Source organism: Miniopterus natalensis, chromosome 5 (assembly GCF_054644295.1).
Source record: "Miniopterus natalensis isolate mMinNat1 chromosome 5, mMinNat1.hap1, whole genome shotgun sequence".
NCBI lineage: Eukaryota > Metazoa > Chordata > Mammalia > Chiroptera > Miniopteridae > Miniopterus > Miniopterus natalensis.
In genome coordinates, this window is record NC_142085.1 from 60,338,386 (window position 1) to 60,365,533 (window position 27,148).

A 27,148-nucleotide genomic window follows, 5' to 3' on the forward strand; every position below is an offset into this window, starting at 1 on the left:
TTCTGTATCTTGACTATTGTAAATAATGTTGCAATGAACATGGGAGTACAGATATCTCTTCAAATTAGTGTTTTCATTTTCTTTGGATAAATACCAGAAGCAGAATTGCTGGATCACTTGGTGGTTCTAATTTTAATTTTTTGAGGAAACCTCGTACTATTTTCCATAGTGGCTGTACCATTTCACATCCCCACCAGTGGTGTATGAGGGTTCGCTTTTCTCCACACTCTTGCCAGCACTTATTTTCTGTCTTTTTGATAATAGTCATTCTGACAGGTGTGAGCTGAGATGTTGATTTTAATTTCCCTAATGATTAGTGATGTTGAGCATCTTTTCGTGTGCCTATTTGACACCAGATCTTTTTTTTTTAACTTCTCTGAGCTTTAGTGTTTTCAGTTTTGCAAAGGGGGTAATAATACCTGTTTGAACTGCTTTATATGATTTTATATAAAGTGCTTTTTTATAAATTATAAATTTTGATGAAAAAAGATACTATTAATTTTATTAGTTTTAAAGATCAGAAATTGCCTTGGATTAAATATTCACTTCTCAAATATGGTGGTTACAGAGCTACACTAGAAGCGCAATGAGTTTTGCAGGGCAATGAATGCAGTGGATCTAGCTAAAGGCAAACAGGGCTAAAATCCACAAGCAAGTGCAATAGTTATTAGAATATAAATGGCAGACTTTATCCAGTTATAGTAAGTTGGAATTGTGGGTAGAGGAGTCATATGGACTGTACAGATGTTCAGAATCACTTCATTATTGCCAAACTGAACTGTGTATAATGTTCTTAGTACATTCTGTATTTCTGATGAGACAATATACTCCCTGCAGACAATTCAATTCAATTAAGCAAAGTTTTATTAAACATATGCTAAATTTTGGCACTGTTTTTGTTTTGTGAATGATTAGTGAATGATTAATTATATGCGTTAAATCTTTTAAAACATGTATTCCTAGTTTGCTTTTTTATTGCTAAAAGTCTATCAACTCTCCTATAACATTCTTTTGCAAAACACTTTCCCTATGCATAATTTCCAAGATTTTTTTCTCTGACCCAATTTTTGACTTTTTTAAGCTCCCTTTTCCCATATTTTTCTTTCCTGTATTCTCTCAGCTTTCCTATTGAGTGCTGTCTTTCTTTTCACCAACTCGCTAAGTAGGCCTGGAATAAACAATTTGGTATTCAGATTCTGGATACTCATTTTAATAAAAAGAATGATGTTAAGCAGCAGAAGAAAATTACTTGTTCCTGTTCCAATTTTTATTTTGAAATCCTTTATAGTAGAAATTGGCATGCAAATTAGAAATACCCATAGAAGAATATAAGTTCAAATATGTGTTGATTGGAAATGAGAAGGGAGAAAGGGAAGGGGAGGAAGAGAAGGGAAGAATGGAGAGAAATCCTTTCAGGGTAATTCTCAGGCAATAACATAAAGGGAACTTGCAATATATCTTTAAAATCCATGCAACCTATTACTCGAATACAATTTTGACATCATGCCCAGATTGTTCATGGCCTCTAATTTCTCTGTCGAAGACCAAGGTGGAAAAATTGATATAAAAATGTAAATATTGTGTTGTGGATGAACCAGATGGAATAAAACGGAAAGGCTGCTCAAATGCTTAGATAAAATATTCATTACTAGTAGTAATTACAAACCAAAATTAGGAAATAAAAGTTTCATAGGAGCAGAAGTGATTTTGTAGCTCCATTCATCTGTGTGGCCCTCTAGGTATATTACACATTTTCACTGTGTAATTTGAAAGCAAAAGCCTGTTGTAGTCTTGGGCCCCAATTAAATGAACAACCACAAAAAGTGCACTTAAAAATCTGTGATCACAATTCATGTCTTAAGGGATTTTAGCTTATTTTAGCCGTTGTAGCAGCTGCTCTGGCTTCTGAGAAAATGATGGACAAGAAAACTATTAGCACTTTTTCAGCTTAAGTGGTGGCAATGTGAACACAAACTAATATGGCAAGAACTGGCTTATTAGGAGTGCTTTAATTGTTTATTGTAAAAGTTAAACTGATATTTCATTACATTTCCAGAAAGCAAATGGACCTCTGATGTGTTTTTAAGGACATTGTACTATACTCTGTCAAGGTCTGGGCAGCTTCTATGGATTCCGATCTAGGTTTAGGAGGTACCAAGAATGTGGCCTTTCGGGAGACCAGGCACCATAATCACTCAGGCGAGCTACATTCAGGTAGACGCCCCAAGTACTTGCAATAGCCGTCACAAGCCTTTTCCAATTCAGGGACAACTTGCTGCCTGCTGGGCAGCTCAGCCATTGTTATTATAAAATTCATACTTAAATTGAGACAAGATGTACATACTGTGTCTTCCACCTTTCTCCTTGCTCTGCCCTCGGCCTGCACTCCATCTCTCCGTGGCAGCCTTCGAACACTGAAGACAGTTTTCAGTGCTCCACTACATCTTACCTCCTTCTGGCTAAATATCCGCATGTTCTTTAGGGTGCTCCTTAGCCCATTTATAGTCCTAGGTGCCCTACTCTGAACACACATTGCCTGTGTTCCAGCTAGAGTGCAGCTCTCAAAACAATGTGACATTGTAGGCCTGGTTGTGGGTGTGTTCAACCCAGAGTGAGAAAAGCCATCATTCTCTTTGCTCTGGACATGTTGTTATTACAAATCGAGTCTAAGGTCTTATCAGCTTTTTTGGACAATTACATCTAACCTCTAACTCATATTGAACTAGTAATTAAATGAATGCCTAGAATCTTTTATGTGTATTTCTTTCAAATTCCTCCCAATACACCTTTTTTTTGGGGGGGGGGGGTGAGAGGATAGGATTTGATATTTATTCCCATTTCATTTTATTTCCCCAGATTTGGCCCAGTGTTGTAGCCTGGGTCTAGATTTAGCTTCCATTGTACTAGTTATTCATGCTATTTGCAAATATGATTTCAAGGATGCCACTGGTTCTTAAGACTCATTCTAGAAGCCCTTTGACAATAATAAAATTGAAGATAAAATTATGAAAGCATTTTATATGATGCCTATACAAATATTCCTTTCTATTAACTCTAGGAATTTTTTATGAGTCTCATGAATATATTTCCTAATATTATGCCATATTCCATTAAAATAAAGATGTCTTTTACTAAGGCAAGTATTTAGCTTTATATATATCAGTAGAAAATGTGTTAATAACCAGCTTTCATTCCTGGATTACACAAAAGGACTGAAAATTGTTTCCATTTATGAGACTATAGTGGTACAGAAAACACTTGGCATAATAGACTAAGCTAGAAAAATCAAATAGAACCCAAAATAGACTCTGAATGTTCACAGGCTTTGGAATTGTTGAAAGATCATTTAAGGTGATTGCTCATGGCTAAAACATAATGAATGGGGGAAAAAACACCTTTGAGTGACATGTGCACATGTTATGTATTCCACATCGCTGTGCAGCCTTATGGGAAATATGATAGAAAGACATATTGTCACACTTTGGAGTGATTTTGTGAGAACTGGCAACCAGAATGTGATATTTCAGGCATGGCTGTGGTTTGTAACTGCTCTTACTAATCCCAGATCAGAGGGGTTTGTGTTAATGGAGTTCCTGCTTGCTAACAGGTGATCTGTTCGCTTATAACCAGGCTTCTTGGTGGGTATCAACTGGTAGTAGTAGGAGTTAGTAGGAATCAGATTGGGAGTTAGTTAGAGTTAGATTTGAAGTTAGTAGGAGTCTCCCCTCCAGGAGACAAGAGCTTCTTCCACTGAGGGTAGGCTTGGACTTCTGCAAATCCATGGTCATGGTCATGTGGACATTGCAAACTCCTGGTATGTTTTCCTTATAGGGAGCTCCTGCCATGGTGTTAGTATATACAGAGATACATGTGATGCTGATATTTTACTGCTCTTTTCTCTCTTCCTGCTCTAGAGTAATGAGCACCCCCATAATTTATCATTCTTTCTTTTGAACCCTAAAATCATGACATTGACATTCATGTTCTATAAATCCTGATGGGAAAAGCAAAATGGCAGTGACAGCTTTTACACACAGAGAATTTCCAATATTATTTCATATGTGATAGTCTTTTAATTAACTTAGACATTAATTTTTCAACTCTGTCAAAGAAATCTCTCGTGATTTTATCTTTAGCCAAACATTTAAACAGCAGCTAACTCGAAACATATTTCCTTGTGTATTGAACACCCTTAACTAGTTGCCCATGGCAGTAGGTCAGTCAAGCCTTTGTGCTAGTTGATAGGTCTGTCCTTTAGCCTTTCTCGGAGGCATTTGTTCTCTAACCTGCAGATTTCAAGCTTTTCTGCAGCTCCCTCCCTTTTCTTCATAATGTCCCAATGTGGGATATTTTCCCTGTATTCCTGTCCCCTGATATCTCAATATAAGATACAATTACAGTTTTAAAGCACTTGTAGTCTCCTGGGGAAGAAACTGAACCATGCACCAGGCTATCTTGCTGCATAGGAAGGGTCCTTGCCTTGAATTCTACATCTTTCACAATTTTATCTCTAGGACCTCTCAACCCATCTTTGTCGCCTGCTCACAGCTTCAGTTCACAAACGGTGAGCTCAAGCAAATCACATGACTTGCTAATCTTTCTCCATGTGCTGTACAATTTCCTGCCACTTATTTTGTCTGTAAAGTAAATCCCACGTCCTTCCACATAGGCTATCATGCTCTTCAGTTTACTTATACTGTTTTTCTTCTCAGAAGTATCCTCCTGTTTTCCATTTTAATGCTTTCACTCACCTCGTTTTCTCTCCCTGGAAATGTCCCTTATCTTATCCTTGGATGTCCAGCTGCCCCTTTCTGAAGCTTTACCTTATCTCATCAACTCGAAGTCTTTCTTTTTCAGGACATTTGAATATATTCATCTGCACCTTCCCTATAGGACTGATGGTTTTAACTTTTAGTTTGAAATGAATTTAAGAGTAGAGCAAAGTTGCAGAGGGTTCCCATTATACCCTTTAATCAGGTTCTCCCAGTGTTGATCTCACATAACCGTAGTATAATTATCAAGGAATTTACATTGGTATAATACTTATAATCAAACTGGAGAGTTTATTTGGATTTCAGCAGTTTCTTCAGGAATGTGCTTTTCCTAGTCCAGGGTGCCATACAGGAGCTCATTGCATAGAGTCGCCACGCCTCCTCTGTCTCCTCCAAACTGACTCCTCCTCAGTTTCTCCTATCTTTCAGGCCCTTGAAAACTTTTTTTGCCTTACAATATCTTTACAGTTGTACATGTATATTTACTCACCCTGCTGTAAGTTTCCTGAAAGATTTGTTACACAGGTGTTTTTATTCCCAATTGTGTCTTGCACATGATGGGAGCTCAATAATTACTATTTAACTATGAGTCAGAAACAATTACCTATATAATTAGACACTGAGCTATGTGCCACAGTGACTTTAGGTTGTTACAAAACTTAGACACCAAGTCTGCAAAATTATAAGATGGAAAACTTTGCAGATGCTGTATGTGAGCCCATTTCCTCTAGGCCCCCAGAGCAGGAATGACTGAATCTCCCAACCTGTGAGGTCACCATGGCACCTGGTGGCCAGCAGAAAGGGCAGACGCAGCATCCAGCACAACTTGTTGGATCTTCTTACCAAAGACCTCATCAGGCCTGTGGCAGGGGTGGGTCCCAGACACTTGCATAGACCACTGAGCTATAATAATTTCTCCCTACTGCTCTCATACCTTGGTTTCTATCCTGTAACTTTCTGATAAGAAACTCAGCACAGAGAGCTCCAGTCTTCTTGCCTGGGATCCTGAACCCTGGCTGGTCCCCTTCTGTTTCTCCTTACAAGTGACTGATGAGTGTGTCTGATGCCTCCAACCATGATGCCAGCACTCACTTACCCTGATACCCCCAGTTGCCTGTATTTCCCTGTTACCATGACCTGTCTGGCCCTACTGAGTCCCACTCCTCTTCCATGAAGCCAGGAGAATCCCCAGCTGACAGGTCCATGCCTTTAGTTTACTGTTATACTCACTGGTTGTCTTCCTTAGTCTCCTTTCCCACCAGCCCCTACTGCTAACTCCACTGCATCCACTCTCCTTGCTATTTCACTTTGTTACTAACCTCAAAGTACTATGGTATCTGCGTAAGTCTATAATTCCTCACTACTATTGCAGAAACTGAATCTGAGCTTTCCCCCTCTTGCTGAACCATTAGCTTGGCCTGCTGAAGAGTCCACTCATCTTTTGGGGCCACAAAAACTTTGCTTTGTTTTGAAGGGACTCTCATTGCTGACAGCTGAAGGAGGGCATTCTTTGATTTCAGTTTCACACTGTATCACATGCATATTTTTCACAAAGACGCAGGTTCAAGAGAAATTGAACTGATGTCTTTTGGGTTTTAACTGGAACACTGCTGAGTAATTTTTCATTTTCTTTCGGAGGCCTCACCACAAGAAGAAAACATGCCTAGTAGGTCCCACAGAGGTGTTTTGACATTAGGCTTAATAAAGCATGAAGAACACATTAATAAATAATGTTCTGCTAGGATAACAAATAAAGCTGAATGCACCAGCTAGACCCTGGAGTGAATCAAATCACGCATGCAGCCAAACGATTTGTTAACTTGCAGCAGTCTCTTCAAAACGCCTGGCAAAGCCCAATGCAACAGTGCACAAATAAAACCAGCATATTATAAATGCACACGCCTTCAGTTGTGATACAGACTGTCAACTTTTTTTCACACTCTGTGGGCCACAATAGTAAATAAACCTTCATTGATACTGATCAGAAGACATTCCAATGATACATTTAATCTCTTCTAGGAGGAAGATTCCACTCATCAACATGTCCACACGACATAGGCACGGTTATATCTCCTCATTTCATATCCTTTGTCTCACAGATAGTTGACAAAAGGGAACCAGAGAGTGAGCAGATGTTTTCAGGCAAGGTAGTCTATTCAGCCCAAATGGTTATTAATGAACTTTTTAGACTGACCCAGAAACCTTTCAGGAGTGTGCAGAAACAGAGGACAGGATCATCCTCCCATTTAAAACAGATGAAGGTGCGGTGTTCCTAAAGAAACCTCTCCTGGCCTTAGAAGGTTGCGTGGCTTTAGCCGGAGCAGGATTTCCTGGCTGCTGAGAGCAGCGCGGCGGGGAGAGGCTTGGTACCCAGGCAGTGGTGGCTGTTTGGTTTGTGCTGAAGGCAGCTGCTGCTTCAGTGAAGCCCTTTTCGTGATGAAGCTGATGGACAGCTGTCAAGTGTCAGTTAAGCCTGGCTCCCTGCAGCTGCTGAGCAATCTGGGGGGCCGGCGCCTCCTGCCCCTCGCTCCCTCGCAGCCCCTGCCCGCTGCTCATGAGCGGGTTTAGCTGGAGAGCCAACCAGCGTGCGATAAAACGCAAACATTTCCAGGCACTGTTCAGATGCAACAACTTGTTGGGTGGATTACATTTCAACTCCAAGGCCTTGCCAACCGTGCCCATATGCCCAAATTTACACATCTTGCCAGACCTTTTATGTGGTTGTGATGACAAAGCCATTAGGTTGCCATTTAAATTCTATTCCAAAGCTGCAGATTTAAAACAACCATTATTCCGAGGATGAAAGTATTCTGTTAAAGAATCTTACTTGAATATTTTCACAATTCCTACATGCTCATGTATGTATTATATGTAGTTATATAATTATATTAAGTTACGTTTTTATAGTTTCTTCATTTTTATGTTATGGAGACAATGAAAATGAAGGAACAACTAGGGTTCAAAGTGATGCATGGCCAGGTTTCAGTTTTGAGAAAACAAGAGAGGCCACATGGAAAGGAGAAGCACTAGCAGTCTCTATCTATTAAGCTGTACTGTGTACTTTACATGAATCATCTACTTTAATTCCAATAGCCCTAGGATGTTGGTGATATTATAATTTGCATTTTAAATATAAAAAAATTAAGACAGTGAGTTGAAGGTGCCCAAGGTCACACCGGTGAGAAGTAGCAGAAACGGAGATTTGGATTTAAGCAATCTAATTCCAGAGCGCACCTTCTCAGTTGCTATTCTGTGCTGCCTTGTATGTGATCAGGAAATCCAGGCATGGATGACTCTGCCACCAACACAGGAAAAATAAGACTCCCTTTTCTCCCACATTAAAATGCATTTAGGATTAGTCTAGACATCCAAGTTACCTTCCTGTATAATTCTAATACATGGTAAGCTTCATACATTTTAAAATATTTTGCTTCCTGTAGTGATGGCTCTCAATGCCAAGGTACGAAACAAAATAAAAAAGAATATTGTCATGTTGTTACCTGAAGAACTAAGCAGTTTGAGTTTCGGTGACAAATGTCCTGAACATTTACCCAAGCATGTACTGGTAGGAATAATTTTCTTCAGAAACTAAACAATACCCAAAACCTCAGTGCTGAAAATTCTGTTTCTCTTGGAAAGGAGGAAGACTTGGTCGAAAGGCTAGTAAGCCTCTCAATAGGTATAAAGTTTTGAAGGAAAGATGCCATTTCCTGATGAGCTAGGATAAGCTGGGATTTAGATAGCTCGCTATGAAGAAACGGGGAAAGCAGTGCCTTGATTAGGCCTCGCGTGGGCGTGTATTTGTTATTAGATCCCCATTAAGATTCAAGCACCTAACTTCCCTATATTGAGTCCAAATCACTAGGAAACATACTCTGCTGTCAAAACATGAATACAACTTTTTTTGTTTGAGCTTCTGAACTGATAAGCATGCACTGAACTTAGTTACATATGTGATGTAGAAAGAGATTTTATAATGGCCGTGCTCATCCGTATAGAGACTTCTATCATTATGAACTCTTCTGTTATCTTACTTCTTAGGGGTCAGCGCTTTACACTTCCCCAAAGAGACGGAAAGCCCTTTGCCAAGGAAACTGCATTTAGTATTTCTTTGTTATCCTTAGAGGGGTCAGGAGAATGTTTCCCAAACAATTCTCCTTTTCACACTGAGTGATTTATTATGTAATTCTAAACTCTAGACAACAATGTGTAAATGCAAATACTCAGTCACAATAAATGTGGTGCCCCAAGGCACTATTTCTAGCTTATAAGTATTTGGGTATTATATTACATGATGCTGTCTGTCAAACCATACTTCCAATCACATTACTTTCATTCTTACCAATTTACATAATGTATGAAAAAACAATGAAAGGTAATGGTCAGTTCATTTTACTCAGCCCAAGAGGCAAGCTAACACTCTTGTTCCACATAGGTCTACAGAGAAGGGAAGTTGGGCCCATTAATTCCCTTGGTTATCAGAGAACAGTTCATCTATGAAGCGATTAAAAATGGGGGAAAAATATCCTTTGGGAAAGGAATATGCAAAAATATGTTGCTGCCTTATAAATCACATAAATATTCATGGTAGGGGGAAGAGGAAAAGAAAGGGGCTAGAAATTTCCAAGGATATCACTAAGGGCTTAGAGAAAATGAATTCAATCAATCAAAAAGAAGCATAAATGAGTTATTTTCAGCATTCTCCCCATTGGTAATCTGAAAATATTAGCTATATACTTTTTAAATCATCTGACTTTTTTGGTTATTGTTAAAAACAACAAAACATTAACCCAAAGTGCATAATGCTAGGATAGTAATAATTAGCCATCATATTAATAAGAACCAGACATAGTTCTAAAATATAATTTTCAATTAGCTTTACTGATTATAGAAGATTTTAATTGAATTGTGTTATGAATATTGAAACAGATAGAAGGTACAGTTTTCAGCTTTTTAGTCTTACAGGATTTACTCGTTTACAATAACAGAAGTAAAAACTGCCTGAATTATTCATGTTCTTACTTCATTCACTATCAGACAAAATCATTAAAACCTTGATAAGTTCACAAAGTACTCATTAAGTCTTCTGGACCCTGGGTATTTACAGGTGTTTTCCATAATAATCCTCATCAATCATTTAGAGCCATGTACCTAATGTTACACATACTTTTTAATTTACTTAAAATTTAAATCATATTGGTTTAATAAATGATATGCCTGAAAATACACATGAAAATTCTATTCTGTGCAACGAGAAACCCCTATTTTATCATTATATAAAACTATGGATCTATCTTTCATTTCAGGCAAAGTTAGAATCCATTTACAGGAACCAAATGTACAATATTCTAAGATGGATTATAATGCTTAAACTAAAAACTATCTTAGAAAATTAATTGATATTGCTTTGTTTAATTTTTTTGCATATAAAACTCCCTAGGCTTGGCAGACAGTCTTTTATACTTTTCTTTGTGTTTGGAATATATTGCCTCTCTGCCCTATTAAATCTACTGAAATTATTTTCCAGTGAGTTGCATAATTTTGCCTTGTGAGGGTTCGAGGAGCTCTCACATGACTCTACCATTTCCTAAGGATGCTGAAGAACCCAGGGGCCAGATGTTCCTTAAGCTGTTTTCTAAACTCAGCACTTTACTATTTATAATTTTTTCCTTCCACAGTTCATTGAAAAACAACACAGTGTATTTCATTTTTGCTATATACTGAGTAATAGGTATTTCATGGCTTCATAAATAATTTCATTTATTTTTCAAAGAAAAAAATCTCAAAAGATCATTCTAATTTTTTTTTTTTAAGTCATTTCTGGTAGTGCTGAAGAAGTTATAAGTTAAGGGATCCATTCTGGGAGCTTAGGCACACTCATTAATCAGATTGCTTTGTGTAATACAAAAGTATGTTCAGCTCTCCTTAATTAAAAAGACCAAAACATTATTTTAATTATGAGCAAGGGAAAATCTTTTGATGTACCAAAAAACATGAACTGGGAGTTTAAAGAATGGGTTTGTGTCCTAGTTTGACTACTAACTGGCTTCCTGGACCTGCACATATCATCTAACCTGCACAAATTACCCTCTTTGGGACTCAGTTTTTACACCTGTAAAATAAAGGCAGGTGGATTAGAATTTCTGGGATCACTTCCAGCTCAAACAGGCTGTGATTCTGTATCGTTGGTGGTTAGGGATATACATGGCTATTACCATGAAAATTATACTCACAATGGTATCACAAAATGAACTAAGTTAGAAATGACTATAGGTTATTTTTAAGAATATATATTCAAATTTAGAGTTCAGTCCTCATTTTTCTGAGAATGATGTAAGAATATTATCTAAAGTGTCCATAACCAGGTATTTTCAAAAATCTGGGTTCATTCTAAAGTTAATATATTCTCATTGGATGTTCGGGTCTTTTTGAACTAATTTGACATTGCTTAATATCACTGTCAAGAATATAGTGATAGTGATACTATAATAATTTAAAATTACTCCACCAGGAGTAAACCATCAGGAAAAACATAAAGAACTTTATATAGATAGATGATAGCTAGCTAGCTAGCTAGATGATAGATAGATATTTTTATGGATTTCAGAGAGAGGAAGGGAGAGGGAGAGAGAGACAGAAACATCAATGATGAGAGAGAGTCATTGACTGGCTGCCTCCTGCAGGGCCCTCACTGGGATTGAGCCTGAAACCCTGGCATGTGCCCCGATGGAGAATCAAACCATGACCTCTTGGTTTATAGGTCGATGTTCAACCACTGAGCCAAGCCACCCAGGCAAGAATTTTATATTTAATATAATTTTTATTCTTCAATGTTTGACCTCTTTGGAAATTCCAAACATCACTTGGAGAGCAGTTGTTAATTAGACCATATGTAATAAAGCCAGGCAAAGAACTCTAAAGCTAAAAGTTAGTAAGCATATGCAGTGGATGCTTTAGTTGGGGGAAAATCTAAGGTCAGTATCTCACGTATGAATGTCAGTGTATGGAAGCTTATCAGTAGAAACAAAATCTGTGCAACAGTCACTTAATAGTGACTTACTCTCCAAGTTTGATCCACATATTCTGATTTTCAGACAACAAGGCTGAACATAAAAAAACAAAACAAAACATCTGCCAGAAGAGCTCATACAAGCAGTACCGGATCTGATCCTACCCTCTGCATCCTATCCTATCATTCCCTCCTTGTCTTACCTTTAATCTATGTTTTCTTTTTCTCATATTTTATCATAGTCTATGATACTACATAATTCACTTGTGATTGTAATTTATTGTCTGCATGTCCCAAAAGAATGCCACGTTTTGTTCACTGATTCATCCCAAGTCCTTGAACAGCCTCACACTTAGTAGTTACTAAGCAAATGCTTGTTGAATAAAGAAAGAAATGATGTTTGCATTGGGTTATAATTTTTCTGGGTGTAGGTCTGATTCTCAGCTGAAATCACAATTATCTGCATAAAAAACAAACATCAAGCCAGTATAGCTAATAAAGTTCTTGTTGGGCTTGTCAGGACATTTACTTCCTCTATTATAAAAATCAATCATTCAGTTTGGCACAATGAAAACACGGTCATCATGGTGTGGTGCTTGGTACCTTACTCATGACACAGGAGCAACTAATGGAAGAGCGAAGTAAATTACCTGAGTATGAGCGTGAAGACAGAACAGTTTGTGGTCGTAAAGCATTGGTTCTGATCTTAGCTATTAAATTTTAACCAAATTGATGAAACTACCATTTAGAATTTTCTTATTCAAAGGATAGGATCATTATAATAATGTGTGGTTTACATCATTTAACTTGCATTTATATAGATATGATTAGTCTAATATCAGCAGACAAAAAGTGATATTTGAGCAATCTTTACTTTTTCAAACAAAGTCAGGAAATTTTGGCTCATATGGTTGAGGCCTAGTACAGAGAAAGAAATCAAAATGGAGAAAAGTTATGTAAATCAGGAGAACTGTGCTATCTAGAAAAAATTGCTACTATAAAGTGTAATAGCTTCATTTAAATGTTTTTGCCGAAATAATATATCATAAAGGCCAATGTATCAAATTTTTTCTGAATATTTTTATCCCTTTATTTTAATAGGAGTGACATGTCTTCACAATTTTAGGTCAGCAAAAATTGGCCCCCCACCCCTCATAATTTTTCATGCTCTACAAAGTCTGCCATCATAAACCACTTTGCATGTATTATAAATGGGTGTTACATTAGAAAAGCAATTCCAGTCTATTCCATTTCACTAGGGAAGCTAAGCAGCTTTGCACGAGTTAATGGGACTATATATGCTTGAAGGGTGTGCTAACCTGGAACTGAAGTTACCTGGTTGTTTCATACTGAACTTAGGACTCTGCAAAACAAAGGCAGGAAACATGCTGCGAGGAGGATAGGAAAATGATTATAATCTGCGTTTCTAAATTGAACGAGAATTTTTGCTCAGCAGAAACCTCTTGAGTGCAAAAACTCTGAAATTATATCCTGCTGTTAAGAATACCTGTTGAGATGTGATGCAGTACGTTTTTGAGTGAGGTGGGAGGGATTATGATTAATCAATCCTATTACTGTTGAAGATTCAGAAGAGGTCTTCCCTGAAATAACTTAAATAGCATTATTTTTAAAAAATTACGTACTCACTAATTAATACAATATATAAAAGTTCAGAGAAAAACGGTAAAAGTCATCTGAACGTCTTTCCAAATAGCTTTCTGAGGTCATAGGCACAGAGGTATATGCATACAGTTTTATATAAATGGGCTCATATGACATGTGCGATCTTTAAGATGTTTGGAAACTTTTAATTCTAAAATTAAATAACATAGTTTATATACACACATATATATACACATACACAGATGTTGCTGAGTTTTAGTGTTTCATTGGCTTAGAGGAACAATGTTATCTGTGGGGACGTTAAAAAATGATGATGCTTATAGGGTTTTTGTCTTTACTGATTTCAGAGAGAGGAAAGGAGAGGGGGAGAGAGAGAGAGAAACATCAATGATGAGAGAGTCATTGATCGGCTGCCTCCTGCTGGCCCCCGACTGGGGACCGAGCCCGCAACCCCGGCACGTGTCCTGCCCGGGAATCGAACCCCGATGGCCTGGATCATAAGTAGATGCTCAACCCCTAAGCTATGCTGGCCGGGCATGCTTATAGGCTTTAATAGTGTGTTTTACTCAGTGCATACTCTGCATTAAATTTGTGGATATGGGAAATGTGAAAGAAAGTATTCAGATCCTACTCTCTAATACAGATTATAGGTAGAATACCTGCTGGGGTTGGGGGAATCCGAACATTCCACTGTACTTCAAATCAAATAAGTTTAATGCATAAGTTTACAGTCCTAATGCAGCTGCTTCCTTTTCAAAAAGAGAAAGAACTTATCACCCTTTCTTTTGTTGATTAAAAAAAATTGTCATTAATCGAGTACTTAATATTTGGTTATAGGCAGTTTTAATTACCATTAAAATAGACATACTTTTCTTTTGAAAATAAATTTCAATGTAAATATTTTGTTTTATAACCCCAAAGATGAGTTTTTAAAAAGACTTAGTTCAGCACCTAAAATATGAACTATTGGTATTTCTTGAGATATTTTTAGAAGTTAAGTTTACTTGGTCAACAAACACCTATGATAGCTCTTAAAAATATCATTTATTCATGATTGTACACATTCGTTATGTATTATACTCATCAAGCATTCACTCTAAAGTTTATTTTGTCTTAGTTAATATTTTTGGCCCTAATTTCCATCTTTTATGATATTAAGGTTCTACAGTAGCCCCCCTTTATCCACATTTCGCTTTCTTCAGTTTCAGTTACCTGCAGTCAACGTTGGTCAGTTATCGGGGGGGGGGGGGGGGGGGGGGAGACAGAGACCACATTCACATAATTTTTATTACAGTGCATTACTATTTTTCTATTTTATTAATTATTGCTGTTAATATCTTACTCTGCCTCATTTATAAATGAAACTTAATCATAAGTAAGTATGTATAGGAAAAAACATTTTATATGTAGGGTTCAGTACTACCCATGGTTTCAGGCATCTACTGGGTGTTTTGCAACATATCACCTGCAGATGAGGGGCGACTACTTAAGTCCTAATTTCTTTAGGTTGAATTTGCCTAATACACCTTTGCCTACCTTTTATTTTCAAGTTTTCAAATAACTTTGTTTTGGTTGCATCCTTGCATACAGCTTAGAATTTGGTTGTGCACTATGATCCAACCTGAAAATATTTTCTTAAAGAAAGAAATGGATTTATTTATGTTTATTGCTATGAAAAACATGAGAGACATTTTGTCATAATATTTTAAGTTTTCTGTTAAAGGTTTTAAAAAGTCTGTCATTATATGGCTGTTTGCCTTGCTCAATATTTGTATGTAGCTTTTAAAGAATATTTAACAGGGTGCACATTTTCTTCTAATTTATAAATTGTAAGTTTATATTAAAACCTATACATGAAGTTTGTAACTTCATATAATAACCTTGAACTTTTACATCTTTAGAGTATACACTGTTTCCTTAGTATAAGTGATATTTTCTTCTTTCTTCCCCCCTTCTTTGCCACCTAATGTTAAGCAATAATGTGACCTTTCTTAGTATCTTTGTTTTCTACTCTTAAATATACTTATACTTTTATGACTTGATCTAGCAGTTATGAGTGATACCCACTGACTCCTAGATATTGAGAATAAAGCAATCAGCTAATTTAGTATATGCACCAACTTCTTTCTTGTGTCCGCCTCCTTTTTGGTAGCTGCTTTAGTGCTACAGGATATTATGCTTTTATGCACTATTCTGTCACCCTGATCTGCATTTTATTTTAGATTTAGTTTAGAGTTAAATAATTGTAATTCAATGCTCACAATTAGTTCTTTTGCAGTGGTTTCTACAGTCAGCCCTTGGTTTGATGGAGTTTGTCCCCGAATAGTTGCCTCAAGAAGGGTTCATGATAACATCATTTCCTGAGTTCCTCTATGTTCAGAATATTTGCCTCGAGCTTTTATACCTTGAAAGGAAGTTTGGCTGGTCATAAAACCCTTGGTACCCACTTTCTTTCCAGTAATGATGATGAATCATAATCTCCTGATTCATCATTGAATATCTCAACTTTTACTAGGCGGCTTTTTTTTTTTTTTTAAGTGTTGCCAAAATTGGTCTCCTAATGGAGGATCCTGTAGTCTCTTCTATATAAATCTCTAAATATTTTTCTCCAGGATAAAAGAAACAAATCATTGAAGGAAAGCTCTTAAGGTCAAAATATCTGCAAAGTACTTTTAGTAGACTTAATGATTTGTTTTTTCAGTGAGCTCATGTCACTACATGTTCCTTGCCCTCCTTTTGTCTTCCTCATAGACTCTTTTAAGGCAGGTAGAGTTATATCAGAGCTGGAAGGGCCCACCGTGATCATCTGGTGCAAAGGACTCACTTTAGGATGACGATACTGAGGCCCAGGGAGAGGTGCAGGGATCTCGCCGAGGTCATGCCACTGACAAACACAAAGCTGAGTCTGACCTTGAACCCCAATGATCCCCAGGCAAGAATCCTTTTAACTTCACTGAATCCTGCAAAAATATAATGACCATTGGGGTGTGTGTGTGTGTGGTGAGAACATTTAAGATCTACTCTCTTAATTATGTGAGGTGATGAATGTATTAACTAACCTTATCGAGGTAATCATTTTGTAATATATATATATATATCAAATCATCACATTGTATACATTAGATGCACACAAAGTTATATGTCCATTATATATCACTAAAGCTGGAAAAAATGCAATGATGAAAAATGTTTCATTGCTCTGAAAGAATTCGATGTATGCCCTGTCACACAGAGAATTCACCAAATGTCTGCTCGATAATTATCATTTCATTTCTTATTGCAACTATAGGGAGTGACACATGCAGGATAGCTGTATCAGAGAACTTTCAGTGGGTTTGTTGTTCATTTACATAAATTGTCACTTTCATTTTCTATTTCTTGAAACTGGGAAACTTCGATAAACACAGTTAGTTTTCCTACCCCAAACTCCCTAAACCATTTTGAAATCAAATTACACAGCTTATACTTAAAACATAAGGGCCAGATTCTATCTTCAAATACACCACCCACTCTCTAACAGCAGAATTTGGCCCTAAAAACCCATTAACAAATATTGTCATTAAACTAAAGAGCTAATTACTTTGGATTCAGACAGAATGAACAAAATCATAGGCCAGCCGCAGCTGGTAGTAATAATGGTGAGACTAACCGTATGTGCACTGGAGATTTAAAGAACAAAGACATATTAACACTAATGTAACCAAACATACAAAATTAGCCTCCAAATGGAGCAAACTGTTATAGTTAGAAAAGTCTTGAAAGCACATTGGTATTATCTGATGCAAGACATGAAGCCTATTTCTAGGGAATTAGTCATCATAATTTGAAATTATTAGTGCTTAATAAAGAGCAAAACTTGAGAAATTTATTCTGTTGCAATATTCCACAAAGAAGAATTACATCTAAAAATCATTTTCTTCTAATAGGAAGTACCACTCTCATATTCAAATCAGTTTAATACTATAAGATGAAAAGGCCTTGCTTGAAGGCTATTTTAAATAACTGTTAGCAGAACTACCTAATAGTTCTATAAAAGTGAATTAAACCAGATAACTAAATATTTTCCAAGCCCTTAAAAATATGTTAAAATTACATTAATAATACATATTTTACAAAAAGTTTTACAAACCCTGCACAGTAATTATAATCAACCATAATTTCATCAATTGAGCATAATCATTAATAATATTTTGGTGTATGTTATTTCAGTTTTTCTTCCTATGCTTCTGTTGCTTTTTAAATAAACATGGGGCCACATCATAATATGGTTTTATAACTTGTTTTCACTTACGGTATATTATGAGCATTTCCCCATGTCAGTAATTATACTTTTACTACATACATTTTAATGACTTCCCAACTTCTTAAATTGAGAATAATAAACATATTTTAATCTTTTAGGATATCTCACAAATATCATTATTGTACTTTTCATAATAACACTAATACTCCCCAGAGGTTCTTACATATTTAAATCTCCCTTCTCCCTACTGAATGGTCCCAGATGTGTCTACTGTTCTAAAGCTGTATCTTACTTTTAGCTCTATTTCCCCCTCAATATCAGGTTTCCAGATAAAGCTGACCTAGCCTGAAATACACTTAAGTTTTCTGTTTTTTCATTTCTTAATTAGTGACATGGAAGATGGTCTACTGATGACTAAAAAAAGGAAAAGCAAAAAAGAAAGAGAACAGTAGTTTCTATGTTACATTTTTCTGAAATTGAAATAATAGAGATTTGTACTAATTTAAATCTAATTTGAAGACTTTATGGACTCATAAACTTGTGTGCTACATACTTGAGGATTTTATGATCTTTTGTACTACATATTTTAGGGTTTATCATCATGTATGGCAATCTTACTATCAAGAACAATTCTGACAACAAATGCACATGAAAATTTATTATTATAGTTAATCCAATTATGTGAATCTCTAATTTTGATTACTTGAAAAAGTGCTGTCTTATTTTATGCATATGACTACATTCATTACTTTGTGTAGTACTAATAGCTCATACATGTAGTTAATTGGCGCTATAAGAATATGCTTCTTTCTGATTAAGGGTTTATTTTTACCTTTGATATTTTATGGACAAAAAATTCTATACAATATGAATAAGTGCACACAGAGACTGACAGGGAGAGAAGAAAATGTCTATAAGTCAGAAATTCAATCAAAGGAGTTTAATTAAAAACTTCACTTTTTACTGTAAAAATAATATCATACTGTATTTATAAGGAATTATCACAATTTAAGATCCTAATATGTCACTACTAATCACTTCTTTCACTGGAGTTAAAAAAGCAAACATTTTATAAGCTTAAAATCGCAAATAATAAAATGAAGCTGTTAAATGAAATACAGAAAACAGAAATACAAAAAAGTGATACTCAATGTTCTTGTAACCTGTTATAAATATATCACGATTTATACGTTTTTATCTGCAAAGGAAAGAGTAGCTAACTATGTATTAATTAAATGTGTTCTTTTGAAACCTAAAGCCAAGTTTTCAAAATGAAGAGAAAAAACCCCCTCAAAAATGTAGAAATGCTTAGTCAACCCTAGTAAGAACTCATTATTTTCATTGTTTTGTTATTTATTGGAATTAGATCAATAACCATAAACATCTGCATAAATTACATTACATAGAACAGAAACAGCTAAAGAGAGCAGTGACAGGACTGTCACTCTGAGAGAGAAATAAGGACACCTGGGAATGAGCTCATCATACTGAACCTTTAAAAGGAATATTTAAAAAAATTAAGAATTCAATTTGAGGGGGTCAAAAAGAAAGCACAAATTTAGTGCCTCTGTGCTAAAATCACCCCTTTCTAATTTACTCTCATGACTGAAGGAAACAACATAAAACCCCATTTAATGTGATTCATTGCTTCTCAAAAGCTCAAGACACACTTTTATCAGATCACCTGGGGGTGAGTGACTAAAATGCAGATTGCTGGCCACATTCCAGACCTGGTGAATCTCTCTGTGAAGCACACTCAGGAACCAGCATTTTAAGGGCCTCTCCCTACCTCCATGTGACTCTTATACACATTTACATTTGAGGACAAAAATAGTATGTCACACTATTTTTTGTAAAACCAATGATCAGATATCAAGATCACCAGTGTGCTTCGCTTATATATACATTTACATGACATATAACAACTTTTAAACTTTGTCTTTTATTTCCCTCTTTTATTGTGGAACTGTACATGGCCAGCTATTTTCTCGTAGTCGATAACTGCTTTTACTTTTGTATATTTTATTACAATATATTATTTCCTTTTGATGTTATTCAGAGTTACACAAGAATGTGAGTTACTTCCAAACTTCACTTACCTTCAAGTCTTTATGCTTATTCAGAAATTCTGAACATATACGATGGAAATTTTCAAGAAGAATATATGAAGTGTATTCTCTGTTTAATTTCCAAGTGTTTCAAGGCTGGACAAGGGGACTCCTTAGGTGGCCACCAGAAACGCCATTAAGAAGAGAAGACAATTCTAGGCCTCTGGGTAACTGATTATCTCTGAAGAGAACAGAAAAACAAGTAGTCGGTTACCTGAAATTCTGAGTATCTGTTATAGAGAAGGTTATTTTCAGTAAACGAGCAGTGTTACTAAATTTAAACTTGGCCTGGGTTTGCTGCTTCCTGACTTAGCAGTTGTCATTTAAAATTTCATGTCATTGTGGAGTCAGAGTTGCATGATGCTGCGCCTGCAGAGGATTCGGGTTGAATTCATATTGCTTTAATTGACTATTTTTTCCAAACATTGCATCAAGGGGTATAATTACTAACTTTATTTTTGCTATGCAGGTGCCACATGTTGGTGCTGATTTGCTTTCTGAGTCAAGGTGGATGAGGTCTCTTGGAGATATATCCCTACAGGAGACTCCATCATACCCCGTAAAAGATAAAACAAGATACTTTTGCTAAATCCCCACGGAATCACCTGCTGCTTTTGCTATATTTTCTTTCACATGGGTAATGCTTGCCAAGGTAATTAGACATAAATGAAAATACTATCCTTTCTAGTCAATATGTGTTGCCTACTCAAAGAACCAAAATTCTAGCACCTTTGCTGAAGAAGTTAAATAGACGTTATCAGTGGCTAATGGAAAACAGAATAAAACATCTGTTTTTAAAATTGGTAATCAATCACACAAATACTCTCCTGAATGGCAGAGGAAGCAACATATACAGATAAATACAAAGTCAGGCACAGAACAGCAAATGTTATAGACATGCAAGCACACAGTACACTGTGGAACAAGAGTTTTTTAGGGAGGACCCTGCTGCTTGGCTGCCCCCCAAACATCTTAACTTTCTTATTTTTTGATATGTCTCACTAATCAGGAAAAGGAAATCAAATGTTCACTCTCCAAGGTTCCTTACTTCTTATAGTGTATGGGCCAGAATAGAGTCACATGAGTAGTCCTGTTTGGGTTGGTATCTCTGTTACTTGAAACCAAAAAAAATCTTTGCAATTTATTTATATTTTTATCGTGTACCTGCCATTGCATTCATTTCTAATGCTCCTTGTTTTTATCTATTGTCTACCTTTTTTTCTCATGATCCAGCCCTCCTCCCTACCTAACTTTCCAGCCTCATCTCCCTAGATTAAAGTGACCATTTCTCCTTTTAAATACCCTCATTTTTAAACACCCGGAATTCAGCAGAGTGCTTAGCACATAGTAGGCACTCATATTTGTTGAATAAATAATTCCCTTGCAATAACTCTTGAACACAAACCATTTTGTATTTTTATTTTTCCTGTATATTTTATTTTCTGGATTACTTATAAGTACCTTGAAGGCAAAGAAATGTCATATTTCTTTGTACCCTGTAGCAGGATGCTATATATGTAATAGGGGTTCAGAAAGTACGCAATTGTATTGATATTGACATTTCTACTTTGATTTCTTTTTAAAGGAGGAAGTTCATTCTCTTTCACAATATAGTAAGTTATCACTTGCCCATAAGATTAAATAAATAAGGGGAATATATTATTATTCTGTCAAAAAATAGGAGTTAAAGATAGGAAACTTATTTATGATCACAATTCTACAGAATTTGCACTTAATTATAAAGGAGCTGTTCTGCATGACATGGAGAGTCTTCAGATAAGCCTTGAGTTATGTGGACAAACATGAAGTTTGCTATTTCACTGTCATAGTTTCAAATATTTTATATTTCTCTTTAGAAATCTATCTTCAAAACATATAAACAAAAATTTAATATTTTAAGTCATTAACAGCTAAGTTTTTTTGAGACTGATTATTTTGAAAAATAGTTACCCCAAGTACAAACTAATTCCTAATTATTGGATGTTTACCTCAAAAGGGCAAAAAGAACTTCAGAAAGTCCACAGTAAGCAGGAAATTTTAGCCTATGCTATATACTGACATTACCCAAAATAAAAGAAATATTTCTTAGAATAGCCTAAAATAATAGCATGCACTGGGTGCCTAAAAGCAACGCAACAGCGGGGCTGTGAGTAACTGCGCTAAACAGGAAAACGCAGGCGTACGTTTCACAGCAGCTTCTGACTGTGTTACTGTGGCCAGATGTCTCCCAAGTTGGAGAATGAGAGGATTATGACTGAGAGAATCTAGAAGGAAGAGAGGCCAAGAAATGTGAGAGCAGACAATGCAAATCCTGTGCCTAACAAAATTCTTGAGCAGGCCTGACCTTTTACTTCAAAACTAGTTGAAGTTTGCCTAAGGCATATTTATACAAGAAGTAATTGAATTTGGGTTTCTATAGACCTGTTGTTTCATTATAAATATCTCCTAGTTTTCTCAGGGTATTTAATTTTTTAGGAAGTTTGTAAAATTTAAAAAGGTAAAGAAAAGGAAAGGAAAGAAATGGGAAAGAAGGAACCCTACTACAAGAAATGCTTTTCAAGAATGACTCTAAATAATTGTCTTAAAAATCAGAGAGTAGGCTATTTTATAACTAGGGTTTTAAAAGATATTTTAGGCAACTAGTGATTCGTGATTTAATATTCAACTGCTTTTCAAGCAAAATAAGAAATCCCACCAGGGATAATCATTATTTCTTTTTTTCCCCTGTTACTTAAACTCCAAAGGATAGGCTGAAGTAGAACTGTTTACTTCGTTCCTCTTTATACAAGTAAAAAAATAAGTTTAACTGCATGATGGACAGGTTCTTCTTTTCTATAGAAGGGGGAAAATGGTTTTTCAGGTGTATATTTTACTTGCTAATTTTTTCATTTCGTTTGTTAATATTTGAGTCTATTGACAAGATTGTGTTTGTCCTTTTGATGAAAACTGATTCATGTTCTGTAATTATAGTTCAGAACTTTTGTATTTATTTAAAATTTGATTTTTAATGGATGTCATAGGCATTCTAGAATACTAGCAGGGAAGATTAAAAACAAACAAAAAACACCATGGAATAAAGATGTTATTAGTGTTAAAAGACTGTGAGAGTTCCAATTTATGTATACTTTATGTAGGCTTTCCTCTCAATATTGCATAAAAATGTAAAACGTATTATTTATCTACCTGTAGCTCAAAGATTTAGAATACCCTGCAATAGAACCTATTAATAAAAAGTAAAATTCTCCCTTATAATTTTTCAAACAAAGAAACAAGAGAAATAATATTATATGATGAGAATGAAACAAGGAAAGGCTATACATAAAACATCCATGATTATCCCTACATGATAAGCCGTCGTGATTTTTTCAATAAAAGAATGACTGAACGCAATATGGAGTATCCTCAAAAAATTAAAAATTGACCTGCCATTTGACCCAGTGATCCCACTTCTAGGATTATATACTAAGAAACCCGAAACACCAATCAGAAAGAACTTATGCCCCCCTATGTTCATAGCAGCACAGTTTACAATAGCTAAGATCTGGAAACAGCCCAAGTGCCCATCAGTAGATGAGTGGATAAAAAAGCTGAGGCACATTTACACCATGGGATACTATGCAGCTGTAGAGAAAAGGGATCTCTTATCGTTTGGGACAGCATGGAGGGACCTGGAGAGTGTTATGCTAAGTGAAATAAGCCCATCAGAGAAAGACAAGTACCACATGATCTCACTTATATGTGGAATGTAATAAACTGATGAACAAAATAGATCCAGGACATAGAAGCATGGAACAGGCTGAGGGATCTCAGAGGGAAGGTGAAGATGGAGGAGTGGGTGGGGAGAGATTAATCAAAGAACTTATATGTTTATAAGCAAAACCCATGGACACAGACACTGGTCTGGGGAAGGCCTGGGGGTGGGGTGGATGCAGTGTGGAGGGGATCACTGGGAGTAAAAAGGGGACATCTGTAATATTTTCAGCAATAAAGATTAAAAAAATAAAATAAAGAGTGGCTGAAGAGTTGGGAGGCTTCCAATATGTATTCCATTAAGAAAACCTGGAAATGAAGTCATTAAAAGGAGATAGGCCTGGAATGACACTGGAGAAGCTAAAGTTGTATTATAACAGGGGTGGGGGGTGGGGGAACAAGGGGAGAGCAGTAATTCAAATTTTGTTTTTTATTTTTAAGAGGACCCATTTCCCACAAAATAATCCTCACACAGAGCCCTGGAGTTCTGTGGAACATGGTTTGACCACCACTTGCTTTGAGAATGAAGAAGAAAGAAACCAAAAGCTGTCACTGTTGACCAGGCTCTGATGTCCTCCTGGTAACTGGAGGAGTCACGAATTCAGGAGAGCCCCCAGCCTTGCCTTTGGTCTGGCAGCACCCTGTCCCTCACCACCAGCCACGCTCACTGCTTGACGCCCCAGGGACTGCCGGAAAGAAGCACTCAGGTAGAGGTCACAGAGGAGCCAACATTTTAGACGCGGGTGGAGTGGTCCCCGTTCATGAACTGGCAGCGTAGTTGGGGTGCTTAGTCCCTGTGAGTCAGACCAGAATGAGACCCCTCCTAGACACAAACTCATAGACAGGATGCGACAATCCATGCCCTGAGCAGCGTCAACCCCAAGGGGCACCATGGCGCTCACTGTGGACGGCCATCTGGCCTGGTCCTTCCAACACACCGATCTTCTGATATGTGGTTCGGCTATGGGCATGCATTTTCAGGTCTTTACAAAAACTGATCATTAAAACATTAATTTCTCTATTCTTTGCACTGTGGTGATAATTAGTACAAATCATACACAATTTACATAAGATAACACTCACTAATAGACATAGACACCAATTCAACTACCTAATTAGGTAACTAAGTCCTTATTGGAGACTTGTCATAGGTTGAAAATTGTGTAAATGAATATAGTTCTATTTATAATTCATAGAATGTCTTTGTACTTATGAGTTTTTTCTTAGTTAAATGTTTATTATTTATTCCCAGCTACTTTAAACTGCATTTACTTGTCTTCTGATTAATAAGAGTTGAAGTGGGAACTACCCCTTCAGCCTTCCTCTGCCCAGGTGGAATGCTTGGCTTGCAGCAGATGCTTAATGCATGATGCTGATCACTACCTACAAAATTCTGCGTGAGTGCGAAAGAGAAAAATGTTTCTAGCCTTTATCTACTATCGTTTTCATTTATTTCTGGCACTGGCGAGACAGAAGATTTGCATTACTTCTGAGCGCGGGCACAATGCATTTAGATATGCTTTTCCATCTCTCCACAAGATAAAATATATGCCATATAACAATTGGTACTGCAATTTTATGCTGGATTGAAATATTTTAGACTTTGATGGGTTCAACAGACATACACATACAGAAAAGATAGATGTCAAAGAAGAGGAAAATGTTTAACCATCTCTTTCTTCCACACTGTTAACAGTGGGCCTATGTTATCGGCGCTGCTTTCTCAGGAAATGAGTTAGACATACTTTATATGATGACTTTAATAATGGGTCTAGCTATGCCAAAATGATTTGAGATATCTTCTTGACTCATATAAAATGACAAATTACAAATATATTGCAGACACTCTTCACAACAATCAAAGAGTAACTTATTTTTTGTGAAAGGCAAGGTCAACTATCCCGAGAAATACAGGAAATTCATGCGTTAATTTATTCTATGGCACAGCATCATGTTTATCTTCTCTCAAGTCTATATGACAGAAAAATTTATGAAGCATGATTCCTTCTGTTGATGTTACCAAGGAAAAGTTCAAAGGAGTCCAAATGAAACAAAATATATTTGTACTGGACCGTTATGGAAATTGCTCGGAAATCACTCTGAACCGGGGCTAGGTAAAGTGCCTTCTAATCCAGGCTTTTCAGGGGCCTAAGACACGTAATTTCTCCCCAAATGGTTTTTAGTTTGCCTATCCATATGAAGAGAGGTTGGAACAAATCAAGGGTCTTTAAACCTTGGCTGCACTTTAGAGTATACCTGGGCTTAAAAAACTAACCATACCCAGGCCCCACAGTCAAAGATGCTGGCTCGGTTAGTGCGGGTGGGAAAACGGAGCCTCAGAAGTTACCCAGGTATAGTAATATGCAACCTGAGTTGACAATCACTGATTATATGCCCTCTAAGCACCTTTTGTGCCTTAGTCTATGATTCTGGAACTTCTAGGGAAAGTCCCCTTTATTCCCTCCTCCGCCTCTCTCTGTCTCTCTGTGTCTCCTTCTCTCTTTGTCTCTGTCTCTCAGTCTCTTCCTCTCTCTTTCTCTCTCTCTCTCTTTCTCTCTCTCTCTCTCTCACACACACACACACCAATGTTTGTTTATTAATATGGACTCTTATTTCTAGCCTTAAGGTAGTTTTCTACATTAGTGAGGTCCATATTTTCAACTAAAATGATTACAGTGACATCCTGCATGCAAATCAGGTAAATTGTTAATTCACAGGGAGGATAGGAAGAGGGAAGAGAGGCAGAGAAGTGGAATATAAGCACTGTCAGAATATAAGCTTTCAAAGGGCAATGTTGTATCTGCTCATCAACATTTAATAAAAATGTTACTAGGTGCTTATTTACATATAGAATTTGAGAATTTTAAGTTTTGTTTTTTTTTACAATTCCCCTATTTTCAACATATTTTAGCAACTGCAAAATTATATTCATGACAGTGGAAATAAAGTTCACTGCTACAGAAATGTTGAGGGCTGGTCTAATTACAAAGGAAACTAGTCTATTTCCGTGAAAAAGACATTTGATGATTATTTATTGAATGAGTGAAATTCTCTCACGTCCTAAATGCAGACCTTGTGTTTCTCTGATGGTTGGGAAAGGTCTTCCCTAGGAAAATGATAATGGCTTTTGCTTTGGTAAAGGAAGGTCCTGAGTGTCTCTGACACTAATCTTGAAACTGGAATAGGGTTTCTTTGGGAGGGAGGGATGTACAGCATAAATAAGAAGCATATTGAGATTAGACCTCCATCTCCTCTCTTTGGTACTTCTCTGTTCAGGCCACAGGTAAGAGGCTGAAGTTAGGGTTTGAAACTAGGAGATGAGAACTGTGGGCTTATTTTGCCGTCTATATTTAGCTCTGGCCTCTGTTTCTGCAGTTGGTGGGACTTCTGATCTTTGAGACACGGCCGTAGGGAGAGTACTAATGGTCGTTTCTGAAAGCCTGCCTAATTCCTAGATCCTTTTTTAGTTTGAAGGGGCTTACTATCCAGGAAAAGGTAAACCCACAGTCACTAAAATGTGTTTAATTAGACGACATTCATTCATTGTTCATGCAATAAATATTTATGGTGTGCCTTTTTGTTTTAGGCCATGGGCATATAGAGATTCTTAGATAATTTGCAACCACGCAACTTATTCATTGAC

At 36.5% G+C, this 27,148-nt stretch overlaps 1 protein-coding gene across 1 annotated transcript in view; it reads right to left on the bottom strand.

The window, feature by feature from the left end:
* Window positions 1-19,889, bottom strand: part of HS3ST5 (heparan sulfate-glucosamine 3-sulfotransferase 5) — a 132,211-nt gene extending 112,322 nt beyond the window's left edge. Inside the window, exon 1 of the mRNA XM_016217552.2 lies at window positions 19,747-19,889. The gene's annotated coding sequence lies outside the window, so the exon portion shown is untranslated. The remainder of the gene's footprint in view (window positions 1-19,746) is intronic.
* Window positions 19,890-27,148: the final 7,259 nt, after the last annotated feature.